The sequence below is a fragment of the Equus asinus genome, chromosome 2 (assembly GCF_041296235.1).
Source record: "Equus asinus isolate D_3611 breed Donkey chromosome 2, EquAss-T2T_v2, whole genome shotgun sequence".
In the NCBI taxonomy this organism is placed as follows: Eukaryota; Metazoa; Chordata; class Mammalia; order Perissodactyla; family Equidae; genus Equus; species Equus asinus.
This window is the reverse complement of record NC_091791.1, coordinates 1,676,229-1,691,844: the sequence shown is the minus strand read 5'-3', so window position 1 is coordinate 1,691,844 and position 15,616 is coordinate 1,676,229. Positions and strand designations below refer to the sequence as shown.

The 15,616-nt window shown below is 51.7% G+C and overlaps 1 protein-coding gene across 1 annotated transcript in view; it reads right to left on the bottom strand.

The window, feature by feature from the left end:
* Nucleotides 1-15,616, bottom strand: part of STK32C (serine/threonine kinase 32C) — a 101,106-nt gene that overhangs the window by 14,557 nt on the left and 70,933 nt on the right. The gene's annotated exons all lie outside the window — the stretch shown is intronic.

Genomic DNA, 15,616 nt, shown 5'->3' with positions numbered 1-15,616 from the left:
GCCTTCAGTCTCCAGGACTTCAAGGAGCAGGAGCCAGGGGGCCCTGTAGAAAGTGGAAGATTCTGGAACTCAAGGTGGGCAGGAGACTGTCCTGGGGGCCTCACCCAAAGACAGGTGGCCTGGAACTGACCAGACGTTTCAACAGTCGCCAGCCCCAGGCCAAACCTGCAGATCCAACCCATTGGTGAAACCCTCGTCCTCTCACCAGGAACAAATCCTAAGAAACGAAAGTGTGTTTTTCTGAAGATATTCATCACAGCTGAACAAACTGTTTATGACAAACCTTTACACAGCCTAATGGACGTGGGCAGGTAAGCCAATGAAACAGCACACAGCCTCTGAATGATATTTATAAATACTTTTAACGACAATTTGTATAATGCCAAGCAAAGCTGTAAAGCCACACTATTTAACATAAACAACGTGCAGATGACAGACCCATTTCGGGCAGACACTCCAGTTGAGCACAGGAGGGGGCACTGAAGGCGGCCATGCTTGGGGGACGGCAGCACGGGAGCACCTTCCCCTCACTTCAGCTTCTGAAACGTTATGGGGGGGTGTTGTCTGGAGACAGACGCTGACGTCATACCCCAGATTCAGTCCGACGCAGTGGCGGTGAGGCAGCCCGGTGACTGCTGGTGTCGGGGGTTCTGGATGCAGAAGCTGAGCAGCTGCTCTCAGCTCAACTCCTGACTGTGCCCCCATCATCCGGGTACAGCGAGCTCCCTGATGCTCCGCTGCGATTCCCAAGGTGACACCACGTACACTACCACCTTGTGCATAGTCTACCCCGCGAGCCCGGGAGAGGCACAGCTCGCAGGGTGGTGCCCACAGCATGGAGGGCCACCTGGCCATGGCTGAGCTTCCACACACCTCTGAGCCCCCCTGGCCTCAACCTCGAACTCTCCCAGGGGCACAAACCCAACCAGGGGCCTGTGCAGGCCACCAAGACCCCCGTGAAGCCTTCCCTAAAACTGCCTCTGCCTGGGCCAACAGCCCAGAAAGATCTCAGTCCAGGGACACAGGAGCTGGCCTTAGACCTGCCTCCCTTCATGCCTCCAGAGACCCCCAGATGGCCTCAGGGCTGCAAGAGTCAAGGCCCCTCCCTGCCGCCCTGCAAGGACCGAGGCCGGGAGCATTCAAGCGGGAGAAAGCACACAGCACTGCCAGCAGCTGGGCACATGCAGAGGGGACAGCCCCATCCCTGGGGCTGGGCGGAGTGGGACCTCGACCACTGTCCTGCCCTGTCCTTGTCACCAAGGTCCTCCCCATGCAGATAAAGGTACGGAGTGCTAGGCTCCTGTCTTCCTTGACCCTCCCCCAAGTGGAACGGGGTGGGAGCCAGCAACTCCCCAAGAGGAGCATAAACAGTTCTGAAAGTATCGTCCTCAACTGGGTTTGGGCCAGAGCTCCCTTGGAGGGGAGGGGCCCCGGGCTCCTCTGAGGGACATCACACATTGCACATCACACATGCGAGACCCCTGCTGACCGGGACGAGGCAGGGCGCCGGGCTGGGGCTGAGAAGCCCACCAGAGATGCCCCCTCACACCCCAAAGATCCCCTAGATTCCACCCATCAGCCCGGTGCTGGCTGCTGAGGCCACACACAGTGGACAGATCGCTGTCAAGGGCCCTTCAGGTGCCCGAGGGCAGCTCTGATGCCCCCTTCCACGGCTTCTCTCCGCAGCCAGAGGGCCCCATGTCCCCAGGCCCGTCCTCCCTCCTTGGGGGCCTGGCCTCTCCTCACTGGCCATCCAGTGGCCTCTGAACTTGGCTGACCCTCCGTTTCCCCACCTGCTAAACTCGGACACTACACTGCCTCTGGAGCTCGTGAGAAGTCAACGCGACACGATGGCTAAGAGCGCTTTGCAAAGTGCTCACGGTCAGGGTCAAGTCCAGGCCTCGTGCTTACGTGCCCACCGAGGGCTCTGTCCCCTACTGTGGTCAGCTGAACGATGGCCCCCAAGGATGTCCCCAGACCCTGTGATCATGTTACCTTATGGGGAGAGTACCCTAGATTGTCCCTGTGGGCCCTAAACGTCATCACAGGGTCCTTACGAGGGGGAGGGAGGCTGAGGACAGAAGAAGTTGTCTTGGTCAGCTCAGGCAGCCATCACTAAAGACCACAGACTGGCGGCTTAAACGACAGTCATTTATTTCTCACAGTTCTGGAGGCTGGAAGTCAGAGATCAAGGTGCCGGCCCCTTCGGTTCTTGGTGAGGGCCCTCTTCCTGGCTTGCAGATGGCGCCTTCTCGCTGTGCCCTCACATGGCCTTTCCTCGGTGGTGCACGTAGAGAGCTCTGGCCTCTCCCCTTCTTCCAAGGACACGACCCACATCATGGGGACACCACCCTCATGACCTTATCTAAACCTAATGGCTCCCAACGGCCCCACTTCCAAACGTCATCACATTGGGGGTTAGGCTTCAGCGTGGGAATCTTGGGAAGACACAACTCAGTCCATGGGAGAGGAAATGTGACAGCTGGAGGGAGGTGCTACACTGCTGGCTCTGAAGACGAGGAGGAGGCAAGAGCTGGGAGCGTGCAGCTCTAGAAGCTGGGAGGGGCAGGGACGGACTGTCCCCTGGAGCCCCCAAAGGGAGCACCGCCAGCCGACACCCGGTTTCCGCCCAGGTAAACTGATTCCGGATCTCTGGCCTCCAGAACTGGAAGAGAATAAACGTGTGTTGTTTAAGCCACCCAGTTTGTGGTCACGTCACAGCAGCCACAGGAAACGAATGCAGTGACCCACTGTCCTGGGTGCTGTGAGGGACCGGAGAGGAGCGGTCCACGTCACTGGACAGTGTCGTCCACCTCTGCTACGAGACACTCGCTTTCCAAGCTGTCTGGGCTGCTCTGGGCTGTCATGGGCAGCCTCTCGCAGAGGGTTGCAGGCCTTGTTGGACGGAGACAGGGCAGAGGCATCCAGAAGACAAGCCAGGGCAGGGGGGCACACCAAGGGGTCCCTAAAGATCCCTCCCACCCACAAGGCCACAAAGTTTGGAGCAATGAGCCTTCCTGACTCTTCCTCTCACTTCAGCAAAATGGCCCCAAAGCTGCCGGTGGGATAGCTGCAGCGCTGTCCCAGGCTGGCTGCCTCAGGCGTGGGGACGCGCACCCAGAGCCCACCAACTTGCCCTAGGAAAGAAGGGCTCCACGTGCACCAGGCCTCCAGTCTGAGGACCCAGACATGAGACTGAGAAAGAGGAGAAGACAGAGATCCCAGCTCCAGGCAACTTCAAACTGTGTTTGATAAAGTGCAGTTACACCAATTAAAACCCAAAACACCTGCTTGTCACATCTGCTCTCGAAACGCTCTTTCTCAGGATCTTTGAGCCTGTGTTGGGGGGGTGGCTGGAGTTCTCTTCTCCCCATTTGGCCAAAGCTCCAAGGGGCCAGGGAGGGGGCTGCCAGCAAGGCCCCAGAGGGACAGGTGGGCTGTCCCACAGAGCTCCTGGCCAAGGTCAGAGAGACAAGCTTAGAGCTTTGTAAATGCCTTGACCTCCACCCACAAAGCCGCATTCTGTGGCTCTCAGCCTGGCGGAGTCCCCGGGACTGTGAAGACCTGTGCTTGCCCCTGAGCCTGGCTGTCCAAGCTCCTCCATGGGGAAAGCAACAGGCAAGAACCACCCTCCCAGCTGCGAGGAAGGGGCCTGCGAGCTGTTTAAAGAGCAAACTCCAGCCCCTGCTCCCACTCTCATGGCCTGGAGCTGGGAAACCCGGCTGACACAGGCGCCACATTTGCAGACTGTCCACCTGGGTATTAAATGGGCCTGCTATGCAGGCGTCAGCCAGAAACACAAGCAAAGTTCTGTAATTGCTGAAATGCAAGGCCACGGGGTCCCAGAAAGGCCTGTGCAGAAACAACGCATCCCAGAATATAATTAAATCCTGCTCCTAATGACAGAGTTGGCTCCTGGTCACATGGAACAGATACAAGTGCCAAGCCCCTACCCCCCATTTCCAGGGAACGCTGCCCTCTGGGGGAGAGTGCTGACTTTCAACGGGTCGTGGGTCCAGCCAGGGAGGCACCTTCAATGTCAAGGGGAAATCAAGGCAGCCACAACCGGAGTGACTCGGCCTGAGTCTTGCAGCCCTGGCTGCTGGACTGTCCAGGAGTCAGTGAAATTGTGAAAGAGGAGATCTTCTAATGTGTCAGGAGGAGATACGCCAACCGCGTCGCTTGATGATGGAAAGGGTGGGCTGTCTCTGCGGCAGGAGGTCTACGGGTCCAGCCCTCAGAGGAAGCTCTCGGGTTTGAACTTGGCTTGCCCAGAAGATGAGAAAGGCCCATGTGCCAAGGGCCACCGCCAGCAGACGTGCCCATGGAGAGTTCCTGAGGAGGGGAGGGCACGCCTGCCCATGGAGCTGGAGCCCTCCACGCGGGAAGAACAGAAGAAAGCCCAGGGGACACGGCCGCCCGTGTCAGCGATGGCGCCGCAGGAGAGCGGGGCTGGGAGGGATTTCTTTCCGAGCCTATCACATGTTCTAGATCATTTCTAAAATTATTATTTTGAAAGCCAGTTGAAATTTTCAAAATGAAAATAAGCATAAGCCGCAGCAGGCCACCAGCCCACCAGGTTTCAGCTCCGAGGCCCTTCTTGGCTGACGCTTCATTCTGCTCAGAAAGAGCTCCCCTCGGTCGTCCATCAGCACAGGCAGGAGGGAGGGCAGCCCGCCTGTCTCCCCTGTACGCGCAGGGTCAACTCCACAAGGCAGAGAAGCCCAAAGGCTGCTGATGGAGAGCTCAGCCCCACTCACCTGTGCACAGAAATGGAAAGAGAGAGCTCCTGGCGCTCAGCACCCCCGCCCCCATCTCCTGCCTTACAGCCCCGGTGCCTACCCGAAACTCAGTCTGGAAAGGCTCATTCTTGCCCAGGGATGGGAGAGGCAGACTGTGAGACAGGCAGAAAGCTCCAAGGAGCTCAGTGCGGGTGCCACTAACCGGGCCGCAGCTCGCCTCGGGCAGGGAGGCTGGGGGTGGGGGCACCAAGCCCACCCCATGCAGCCTCTGTCTTCAGGAGCACCAGCACCTGCAGCTCAGGGGCCTTTCCCAGCCAAAGGGAGGTGGAGGCAGAGCAGGGTAGGGACCCAGGTCTCCTGAATCTTTGGGCTCTGTGTTCTGGAATGCTCTCAGCTTGACTTGAATTACAGCCAAACACTCTTAAGAGGATAGACATCCCATGGGGGTAGCAGTAGAATCTTGTCTTCCCTGTGGTTTCTGGAGGGCACAAAGTGACAGTCAGAGGTGGGGGTGCCTCACTCTCCAGAGCCTGTGGAGAGGGTCCCGGGGGAGCTGACAAGAGTCGCAGAAGACAGGAATTCTTACCAGAGTCAGCTCTCTGGATCTCTGTCCATAGTGCCCAGTCGAGAGAGGAAAGGAAAGGTTTCTCCTTGTCCCTTTCTTTCCAAACTCAGACTGGCAGGAGAAAAACATTTATAAAAACTATTTCTCTGGGGGCCATCCCAGTGGTGGAGCAGTTAAGTTCGCGTGCCCCGCTCTGGCAGCCCAGGATTTGCCAGTTTGGATCCCGCGCGCGGATCTACACACTGCTCATCAGGCCATGCTGTGGCAGGCGTCCCACATATAAAATAGAGGAAGATGGGCAGAGATGTTAGCTCAAGACCAGTCTTCCTCAGCAAAAAGAGGAGGATTGGTGTGGATGTTAGCTCAGGGCTAATCTTCCTCAAAAAAAACCCACAACTATTTCTCTGAACTGTGTGGGCTTGGGGTTTAGAGCCTGTTGGCTATTGATCCTCAGCCTCCCAGGAACAGTCATTGTAGCCCGTCTCCATCTTTTGTGTCATTTGTCACGTGGAGGCCATGGGGGCCTTTGCCATCTCTCCTCTCACTGTCTTGCTTATGCTGGGAGAAGTTTCGGTACCGCCCGTCCAGTCGGGCAGATCTGCGTGTCTGTGACACAATGGGCCTCACTTCGTGGGAGACCGGAGTTGTTTTGAACCGCCTGTGACAACGAAGGTCTGTCTTTCTTAGGCTGTCTTTGGGAGAAGCTCCGGCTCTTGGGGAGGACTGCATCCTCCGTGCCCTCTTTGGGGACGCGCCTTGTGTCCATGGCTAAGTCATACAAGGCGGATTGGTATGAAGTCACGAAAAGGCTTATTGATTTAGAGTCACGTGAAAATAGATACACCTTTAAAGATTTGGACCTTGAATATCTAAAAGGAATTTTTTAGAAAGCTCTTATCCTAAACAATGTCCTATTGGTACCTATGGGGAGATCAAACTTAAAAGAACGTCACAGCTAGTCTTACGGCCAACTTAATAAGAAAAAAGCAAACATTCATTCCACCCCCATTGGAAATTCTCCCTGCCCACCCACTTGTGCTCCCTCAACCCCTCAACTGCCGGTCCCTGACCCCACAGAAGACCGCACAGGCTGGGAGTGTAGGCAGGCTCCCTCTGCCACCCCCACCACTCCTCCTGCTCCCTGAGGCTCTGTAATGAAACTCCATCACTTCCACCCTCCCCATATTTTGGGCCCCATCACAAAAAAATCATTGGCCTATCCTACCCTTAGGGAAAAGAAAAACTTAAAAATCACCCTAAATCTCTGATAATAGGAAAATATGTCCCAAACTCCTTCTTGGAGAAAACATCCTTTCTCTGTGCCTTTGAGATATAAACCTACATCTCTTTGCCAGACCTGAGAGGCAGGTCTTCAAAATGCAAAATTCCACGAACTAACTCTCAACTCCCAACCTGAAGAAAAAAAGAGGTGAGTAATTGGGAAACAAACTGACAAATGAAAAACTCTTTAAAAGTCTTCTCCTCAAATATTGGCAAAAAGTTTTGGCTGGGCTCAGGTAATGTTAACTTGTTCCATCTGCCAGAAACACAACTTGGATCTAACCGTCCTTTTATAAACTGGAGAGTTTTATATTATCGTACCTGTCTCACAGCTAAAATTTTAAAATAAAAAGCTATAAGATCTGCGGTGGCATCTGCCTATATGTTTATGTAGATTATACATGTCAGGTATTTTTCTTCCACCGGCTGGTGTTGCAGAAATTAATTTGTAAAAGAGCTTTATTGAACTGGCTTATAGAAAATAAGTGCTTATATAAATTAACTATTTCTAAAATTCTCAGAAACATAAAACTAACCCAAATGTTTTCCAAGTTCACATGGTCTAGGATAATCTTTGGTATATAAAAGCTAGATTAAGGGGGCTGGCCTGGTGGCTCAGTGGTTAGGTGCACACGTTCTGCTTTGGTGGTCCCAGGTTCACCGGTTTGAGTCCCGGGTGCGGACATGACACCGCTTGGCAAGCCATGCTGTGGTGGGCATCCTACATATAAAGTAGAGGAAGATGGGCAGGGATGTTAGCTCAGGGCCAGTCTTCCTCAGCGAAAAGAGAAGGATTGGCCGATGTTAGCTCAGGGCTAGTCTTCCTCCAAAGAAAAGCTAGTTTAAGTTGTTGGTTTACTTAAAACAGGCACGTCTTTAGAGTTGGCAACATTAAATATAACGTAGACATATAACTTTTTCTACATGAGTTTACTAGTCAAAAAGCTCATGTTATCTCTATGCTACAAAATTTGTCAGCAAGAAAAATAACTTAAGATGACAGATAGCTGTCTAAGGTCTCATGAAATTTTCATGAGTAATCCAAGCATAATTGTTTAAAAAAGACAAATGATTTAATAGATATAAGTAGGATAAAAGTTTATAAATGAACTTTTCAACAATAACTATGTTTTATAACATGTCTATTTAAAAGTAGTTTCCAAAATCTTTTTTGGTAACTTGAAATCTTAAAGTTATACTAAGTTAAATTAAATGATGGATCTAAATATTTGTTAAATATTTCGATTTGTTAAATATTTAGATCATTTCCAAATAAGATAAAGTACTGAAACATCCATTATTAAACCTAAGTTTATGTTTACATACTTCTGGCTTCTTATTTTCATATGGTACAGAGAGGCTAAAGATATTGGGTCAGTTAATAAACACGTCTTTTGCCACATTTAAAAAAACCAGTACTATGAAAACCACGTCTCTAAAAATTATGAAATGGAACATTCATAAAAAAGAGAGCATAAGAGGTTTTCCTTTACCTTTTGAGTAATCTGCCGAGGAAACAAAGATTCTGTGTCTTATCGAAATAATTTCCCATGCTTCATGTTGTTTTTATCAGGTCTTTGATTACTTAGAAAAACTGAGTCTTGTCGCTATTAACAAAACTAAATTGCTTTTTCCCTCAAGTATGTTAATTCCTGCATTTGCCTTTAAAATCTTTGTCACTCTGGTTAAATGGATAACTAAGTACTGTTTCACAGTGACCTCAGACCTTATTTAATAAGTATTTTAAATCTTTTGACTTTTTTTTTTTTTACAAACTTTCCAAAATCAAATTTGAAATAAAGTCTTTTTGACCTCGAACTAACTTTGGGATTTCCCTAGAGAATCTCACAAGATTTGTTATCTCTCCTTTAAAAAATGGAGATGTTAAACTAATTAGGCTTATTTGAGATGTTAAATTCCATGGAAAACACTGTCAGATAAGAAGTGTTGCTAAAACTTCTTTTCATTATATTTATAGGGATACATGTTACTGATGTAAGTGTTTCAGAAAAGACATGAAATGCCTAGAAGTTTGCCAGTGTCCTCACTGTGTGAATAATCAGGCATAATTCCAATTATTAGCTTAAGTGTTACATGCCACAGAAAGAACCAAATTTCCTTGTCACTCACGTCATTTTCGCCACATCTTTAGCCACAGCTCCTTTGAGTCCTCTGTCATTCAGACAGAGTTATGTTTCACTCTGACGCTTTCCTGAAAGCTTTCACAGCCAGCTACAGACAGACCAAGTGCTTCACCTTCAAAAAGTTCATGGAAAGGACTTTGACAAGGACCCTGGAATATAGATTTCTCATAACTTTAAAGTCATACACTGAACTCGACAAGATTTTCTAAAATTCTAACGGAAAAACTGATGGATTCATAAAACTACTAACCCAAGATCAAGCAAAACAAGAATTAATTACATGGGACTCAATGAACTGATGAAGATGACTATCACTTTTATGACTTTTTGTTCGAAGCCTTGCTGGTTCTTCAGTGTTTTGTTTTCCGGACTTACGAAAGGCTTTTTCTCTTTCCTCTTATCTCCAGCTTACAGCAATCTGGTAGATTGTAAACAGAATTGAGATATTTATCTTTTCTCCCTACCTGATCCCTTCAAAATTCAGAAACTCATTAAATATTCTTATTTTCACAACAATATAGTTATTTACATGGGTTCAATGAGAATCTGTTCTCTTGGGGCCGGCCTGGTGGCGTAGCGGTTAAGTTCGTATGCTCCGCTTCGGCAGCCTGAGGTTCCCCGGTTTGGATCTTTGGCAGGGACCTCTGCGCTGCTTGTCAAGCCATGCTGTGGCAGGCGTCCAACACAGAAAGTAGAGGAAGATGGGCACAGATGTTAGCTCAGGGCCAATTTTCCTCAGCAAAAAGAGGAGGACTGGCAGTGGATGTTAGCCCAGGGCTAATCTTTGTCAAAAAAAAAAAAAAAAAAAGAATCTGTTCTCTTTGTAAGACGACATAATTAAAAACATTGGTTATATTACCAAACTTTGACTGGAATGTCATATTTTAAAATGATGTACTCAGAATCAAGTATGACCAGACAGGTTTAAAAACTAAGGCTGACTTTATGGAGCCAATGCTTATAAAGCCCCTTGAAATACAGGCCTGGCACCTGGCTTACAGAGTTCCTGGTCTTACAGGTGAGTAAAGAAGTCTTTTTGGCAGGCCCAGGAATCTCAGGACATCTTGGGGACCTCAAGAAGAAAGGAATTCACCCAAATTTATAGGTACTAAGGCACAGTTTGGTGACAAGTTGCTGACTCAGCTTCTTAGCCCCAAGAGGCTTTTCAAAGTCTACTCTGAAATTCCCTATAAAAGTTCCAACGAAGCAGATTTAAAAGGACCCGTATGGTCAATCACCCTTCTTGCTGCACTTACGTAAACAATCAGGCCAAGTTTAACGAGACTAGACTTACTTTGCAAACAAATTAGTTTTACTTCAATTATCTTTAATAAAAATGGGGGCATTTGTAGGGAAAGAATTCTTTGTTTCAACAAAAGCCATTGCACGTCCTTGTGGGTGTCGAGCAGAGCCGTGCTTCCTCTGTGAACCAGCTCCTGCCATTTTGTGTATTCTGTCAATCATTAACGTTTCCAGTTTTTCTCCAGCGCTTCTGATTTGGAATCACTAAAAATGAAAACTGCCCCGTTCCCAAAGCCCTACAGTCTGAAGCTGGACAACTTAATATAAACTTCGGAGAAAGCACCACAGCAGCTCACGTAGGCACAAGCTTTGCGCCTGCTGCTGCGTGGGCCACTCAGAAAGTTCACCAGAACACCCGATGCCGTCAGCAGCGACATTCAGACTACAAACCAGGAAAGGCACAAACGCATCAAAATTGCCACTGACTGTCCTCACGCCACCATCTAAAGATGCGTCGAGACCAATGATCTAAAAGTCTGCTCAACTGACTGCCCTCTGGACTCAAAAGCTGGCTTTCTGATTTGCCCCAACCATTAACCTTTATTTTTTCTTTTGTTTCCATAGAAATGCCCCTCATTAAATTGCTGATTGCTCAGACCACATAGAGGCCTGACTCTGGTGGGAGCCCACCTACGACACTGCCTCCTCCAACGAGACACAACGGTGTAACTAAACTGACCTGTTCTCAGGACCAAGACAGTGTTCACTGAGATATGGAGCAATTCACCAGCTCAGCTTCTGGACAATGAGACTCGTGGGGGAGCTTTCAAGGGGAGGAAGGAGGGTGGTGGAATTACGCCACCCTAAAACATGCCAATTTGGCATACAGGTTATTTTGAGCTAAAGACACAAAAAAACTGCAGGTGCAAGAAGGGCGCCCTGACTCTCCCTTTTCTTCCTGAAATAAACCCCCAGATGGAAGATGTCCGCCCTGCCCCAGGAGGAAAGTAAATTCTCATCCTCAAGGACGGGAAGTTGAAGCTCAGAGATTTCTGCACAGACAGACTGTGTTAAAATAGTTCCACTCGTTTCAGTTACTTGTCCACAATCACCTCTCTTTGTTCAAACTGGCATAAAAACATTAAGGTCTTGCCACTTCATTGGGTCTTCATTTCCCTATGAGGGCTCCCATGTCATGTAAAACTTGCATTAAATAAATTTGGATGTTTTTCTCCTATTAATCCATCTTATGTCAATCTAATTCTCAGGTAGCTGCAAACCCTAAGAGAGGAGAGGTGAAACCGTGCCTCCCCTACGGCCTCCAGGAGGAACTAGTCCCCTGCTGACACCTTGATGTCGGACTCCGGGCCTCCAGAACTGTGGGAGAATGAATTCCTGTTGTTTGAAGCCACCCAGCTGTGGGACTTTGTTATGGCAGCCTCTGGACACGAATCCACTCCCCACACCTTCCAAGCATGCTCGTCTGGGAAAATACCTTGCTTCCTTCTGGGATCTGTGACCGGGCCCACCGCCCCAGCCTCACCAGGCTCTCTCTCCATGCACCCTCACTGCCACCCCAGCCTCGCCAGGCTCTCACCACACCCTCATCCAACCACCTGCTCTCCCGTCTCCACCTGCCGACCTGGCCACTCTTCAAGTGTCCTTATCCACCCCCTTCCTCTGAAAGCTGTCTTCCACCCCAGGCCAGCCAGGCTGAGCCACTCGGACGGAGGCCACCCCTCCGGGACCCACGGGCTGTCAGACACGCTCACGATTGTCTGAGATGGGGCCGGGTTTTCCCCTTCAAGTCAAGTGCATCAAAATGCTCTTGGCAGGGACAGCTGACACGAGCTCTAGGTCTCCAGCAGCGGCCTGGCTGGAAAAGGCCGAGTTGGGGAGGCCGCCGTGGGCTCCACTGAGGCCCCCGACCCCAGAAGCTCCAAACAGCGGCAGTGGAAGTGCTGGGGTCTGGTGCCCTCCCTGCTCAAGGGGCCTCAGGTGCCACAAATCACCAGGCAGCAGTGACAACAAGGAGTGGAAGCCCTCGCTCCGCCTTGGCTTGGCCTCCCGGCTGAGAGCAGGTGCCCCATTCAACCATCTCCTCAAACCATCTCAGTTTCTGAGCCGCTTCCTCTAGTAATCGACTTAGGCCAGAAGAGGAGGAATTGGAATTAGATCTCAGCAAGAAGAGGAATTAACTGCTGAGCCCAGGCTCCCGGGGCAGTCCCGGGGTTTCCGTGCAAAATGCCACGGGGCCACAGCAAGAGCCAGTGACTAATGGCTGGGTGATTGCCATTCTAATTGGATGCTGTTTGCGTGCTTTGCAGGTTTAAGTGATTCACCCCAAGCTCTTTTTCTTTCCAAGTAATTTTTGTTCCCCAGAAAGCAAATGCCTGACAACAGGTACTTACAGCCTCTCAATATTATAATGAAACTGCCTCCTGATCCACCTGGGGGCTTCTGGAGCCACAGGAAGGGCCGAGTCTGGGCTGCAGATGCTCCGTCAGGCCCACCAATACTGGCAGCTCTGTGCCAGGGATGGGCCCAGAGAAGATGTCTGCAGCTGCTGAGGAAGAGGGGCGTGGGGAGGCGGCTTGTGGGTGGAGCACGCGTTCCCCAGGCCGAGGGGGGACACCTCACGCAGGTCAGCGGGGCCAGTTCCGGAAGCCAAGTGTTCAGAGAACACGCGCGCAGGCTCAGACAGGGCAGAGGCCACGCCAGGCTCCTAACTGCCCCCTCCCCAGGCTCCCCTGCGGGAAGCTGTTCTCCCAAGGTCCCGTCTCAGGCCCCTTTCACTCCTGGGGTGGGCTCACGGGTGACCCTGGTACAACGATGACCCCCCAGCACGTGTACTCAGCCCAGACCCACCCTCTGTCCCACTGTGTTGCCCTCTCTACCTGCAGAAGGTCAGGCCTCGTAGTTTCTCAATTGGCCCCGCTGGGGGCCGCCGTGGGGTGGGGCGGAGACTTCCACATTGCAGATGCCCTTGGGTAGGCTCCCTTAGGAGGGAGCACCCTAACCCCAGAGCATCCTGCACCTTGCTGACTCCATCGTGGAGAGGGGGGAGGACCAAGGAGGTGGATGGGGCTGGCAGCTCTGGGTGTCAGCTTCCCCACGCTAAGTGGTTGCCCCTGGCCCACGGCCAGTGGGGTTACAGAGCCTCATGAAGGCGTGGAGGTGGTCACAAACCTCCAGGGAAGGGTGCGGGAGCTGGCAGTCCCATGAAGGGGCCACAGGCAGCGGCTAAAGAATAATGAGCTGCTGGTGGCACCACCTGATGCCGAGGTCATTTTCTCACATTGGGGACCAAGACAGGCCACTCCAAGACATCTCACAATGGCATAATGATTATTCTGAGTTAAAGTTGTTTGAGAGGGAAAGAGGGCACTGTGACCCTCCTGTCTCTGTTCCCCCGGAAGCAGGAAATACAACCCCCACGTGAAAGGCGCGCGCCCTGCATCATTGTCACCAGAGCTAGGAATTCAGGGCCGAGAAGCTGCATAAACAAACCTTGTTGATTTATTATCTCAAACCTAAGCTCTACTTAAATTCCTCACTATCGATGTACCCCAAACCTACGTTCCTTTGTCCTGTCAATTCTTCACAAATTTATTGTTTCTTCATGTAAAAGATATATGTACCGCCTGCTTTCATGATTCTCCTGTGCACATGCAATTAAATTGGGCTTTTCGCTTGTTAATCTGGTCTTGTGTCAACTTTACTTATTATTGGTCCAGTCACAAGGACACAAGAGCACTAGAAGGGGGATTTTCCCCTCCCCGACATTTACATCTGCTGATAATCATGTAGTTGAATCATCTGCCCTAAGAGATGCTGGGGATGTGCTGCATCTTTCTCGCAGTGACATCTGGGGGGCCCTGCAGGGCTGGCCCAGCGAAAGGACTCATTAGCCCAGACCAACTGGGGGTGGTGGGCGGAGCTACAGCCTCAGGCAGCCCCCCAAACACACATACACTCTCCCTGACAGGTCAGCGCCTGAGCAAACAGCGGCCCCCCCACGGACACACAGGGCAGCCAGAGTGGGGATCTGTAGGCGCCCGCCCAGCCCACTCGGTCTCCTGGGGAACAACCCACCTTCCTGTACCCACTTGCTCCCAGCCCTGGGCTGTTCCTCCATCTAAGACTGTCATTTAGTCGGAAAACAACTCCATGGGCTCAGTGATGCGGCAACCACAGCTGGATGACGGCCACGTCGGAAGTGGCTTTCGAACCACATCTTTGTCTTATTCTCATTGGAGAATCACCAAGCCCCACCAGGCAGACAGGTGGGCAGGATCTGAGCCCTCGTGTCTGTGGCCCACACATGGGAACAACAGTGTCCATGAGGTTTGGAATTCTTGGCTACCTTTGTTTTCCAGGCGGGATCCTAGATACACAGCTCCTCTTGAGTAGCCACACCGCTTCCGTCCCCTCGGGGGCAGACGGTTCTTATCACTTGTCTGGACGCTCCTGGATTCTCTCTCACTTGGAATTCAGACTTTCCCACAGGATACGTGAGGCGTTGGCCTTTTCCATCAGGACCACTCGAATGTGACGGGTGCTTCCTGCTGGAAGACTCACTGGCCTTCAGTCCAGACGAGCTCTGCCTGCTGTATCGTCCATCGCTGCTTCTCCCGGATCCACTCTCCACTCTCCTAAACCCCCAACACGTCCACGTGACAGTTTCCAGGCGGCGCCTCCTTGTCCCCTTTTACCTGCCATGACTCCCATCGCCCGCTGTCCCTGACTGCTGGGGGAGGTCAGCAGATCTCCCCATGGCGTTTCTGCAGTGTCCCTGTGAAATGCAGAGGGCACTAACTCTAGGAAGTGCCCCTTATACTCAGAGAGACAAACGCCCGCTCTAGCCCACTCACTCCTCACGGAACAGCGACGAAGCCCGAGTGTCCACTGGCTGGTGCCCGTGTAAACAGCTTCTCGGCTCACGCAGCCTCCACACACGGCGGTCTTCCCCATCTGCCTATATGACAAGAGGGTCGACCCCGTTCCAGCTTGGGAGTGAGGCTGCTGTGGCCGCTGGCCATCCCTGGTCTGGGACATTGCTTCCTGCATCTCTGGCCCCTCAGGTCTGCAGGGAGGCCCATCCTGTCCAGCGGGATCTCTGCCCCCAGGCAGGCCCCAGCCCGGCCAAGACTCCGGCCCCTCACTAACCCGTGTGCTCTGGGGGCTGGTACACGGTGTTTCGTGAAGGCACGGGCACCCCCATGCCCAAGTCCCTGCCCACTTGCCCCATTTTCAGCGAAGAGATGTAGCTCCAGCCAAGCGGAGGGGCCCCTCCCAGTCCCTTCTGTGGTCACGTGGGCCAGACACTGGGAGAAGAAGAGGACCCAACCAGTGGGCCCTCCTGCCTCCCAGGATGATGCCCTAATCTCGTGGTTATGGCCCCTGGGGCAGCTGTTTGTCTTGGCCCCCTCAGCCCAGAAACAGAGGAATCCCAGAGTTAAATTAAGGCCTGGAGTCAGAAGGAAGAATACCCACTAACAGCGAGAGAGGTACCACAACATGCCTGCCGAGACCCGGGGAAAGTGTCTCCTGGAAGGGGTGGGGCACCGGCAGTCCCCTTGACTGTAAAGTGCGTCCGCAGGGATTACAACATCACCTCCCAAGGTGGGTCTACGGGGGAC